The sequence below is a fragment of the Salvelinus sp. IW2-2015 genome, unplaced genomic scaffold, assembly GCF_002910315.2.
Source record: "Salvelinus sp. IW2-2015 unplaced genomic scaffold, ASM291031v2 Un_scaffold2576, whole genome shotgun sequence".
In the NCBI taxonomy this organism is placed as follows: Eukaryota; Metazoa; Chordata; class Actinopteri; order Salmoniformes; family Salmonidae; genus Salvelinus; species Salvelinus sp. IW2-2015.
Window position 1 is genome coordinate 8,739 of NW_019943886.1, and position 1,561 is coordinate 10,299.

At 53.4% G+C, this 1,561-nt stretch overlaps 1 protein-coding gene across 1 annotated transcript in view; it reads right to left on the reverse strand.

Annotated features, from left to right (window-relative positions):
* Positions 1-231: 231 nt before the first annotated feature.
* LOC112074314 (gap junction beta-3 protein-like) overlaps positions 232-1,561 on the reverse strand; it is a 4,667-nt gene continuing 3,337 nt past the window's right edge. The window contains exon 2 of the mRNA XM_024141511.2: positions 232-1,561. This exon is cut by the window's right edge and continues 2,427 nt beyond it. The gene's annotated coding sequence lies outside the window, so the exon portion shown is untranslated.

Sequence of the window (1,561 nt, forward strand, 5' to 3'; positions counted from 1 at the left end):
TCAAATAAAGTTATTCCCCCCCCCCCCCAAATAAAGTTATCCCCCCCCCAATAAAGTTATCCCCCCCCCCCCAAATAAAGTTATCCCCCCCCCCCCCAAATAAAGTTATCCCCCCCCCCCCAAATAAAGTTATTCCCCCCCTCCCAACAAAAAAAGTTATTCAAAGGAGGGGATATGATGGTACTTTGTCGCCACTAGTGGAGAATCATATTTATTGAAGTGAAACGCACAAAACAATAAGGAACAAACGAAACGTGATGACAATGAAGTGCTCACAGGCAACTACACATAAACAAGATCCCACAAAACACAGTGGGGAAATGGCTGCCTAAATATGATCCCAAATCAGAGACAACGATAACCAGCTGACTCTGATTGGGAACCATACTAGGCCAACATAGAAATAAACAACCTAGATAGGAACACCCACCCTAGTCACACCCCGACCTAACCAAAATAGAGAATAAAAAGGCTCTCTATGGTCAGGTTAGATTACAGTACACCCCCCCCACCCCAAAGATGCGGACTCTGGCCGCAAAACCTGAAACCAACTGGAGAGGGTAGGGGGGGTGACTAGTGTCGGTGGCGGCTCTGGTGCGGGTCTTTGCCCCCGCCCAGACCACGGGTCCGGCCATGGAGCCAGGTAGAATGCCGTGCCTGGACTGGGCACCGGCGCAGAGGAAGGCTCCGGCCTTGGAGCAGGACTGGGGAGGCGTACTGGAGGCCTGGTGCGTGGAGCCGGCACAGGTTGCACCGGACTGGTGACACGCACTTCAGGGCGAATGCGAGCAGCAGGCACAGGACGTACCGGACTAGGGAGGCGTACTGGAGGCCTGATGCGTAGAGCCGACACACATGGTACCGGACAGATGACACGCTCCTCAAGGCGAGTGCAGAGAGCTGGCACAGGACGTACAGGGCTGTGGAGACGTACTGGAGACCTGGTGCGTGGAGCCGGCACAGTTTTTACCAGACTGCTAGCACGCTCCTCAGGACGAGTACGGAGAGCTGACTCAGGTGGCATCAAACAGATAACACGCTCCTTAGGGTGAATGCCGTGCATCATACACCAACACAACAACTCTCTCATTTCACTCTCCTACAGTTTCTCCATCAACTCACTGACGGTCTCTGACTCTCTCCGTTCACTCTCCTCCAATTTCTCCATCTTCTCCCAGACCAGCTCTGGTTCACTCCTCGGCTCCGCCGACCACCCCATGTGCCCCCCCCACCCCACAAATCGGACTATTTCTTGTGCTTTCTTTGTGGCCGCAAACCCCGGCGTCGTCGCTGTCCTCCCTTCTCTCCTTGCGTCTGCCGCAAAGGAAGGCTATCCTGTCCTGCCATGATTTCCTCCCAAGTCCAGGATCCCTTCCCATCCAAGATCTCCTCCCAAGTCCAGGATACCTTCTCCTCCTGGGCACGCTGCTTGGTCCTGTTGTGGTGGAATCTTCTGTCACGATCAACGTAAGAACATTCGGACCAAAGCGCAGCGTGATATGGGTTCCACATATTTATTGAAGTGAAACGCACAAAACAATAAGGAACAAACGAAACGTGA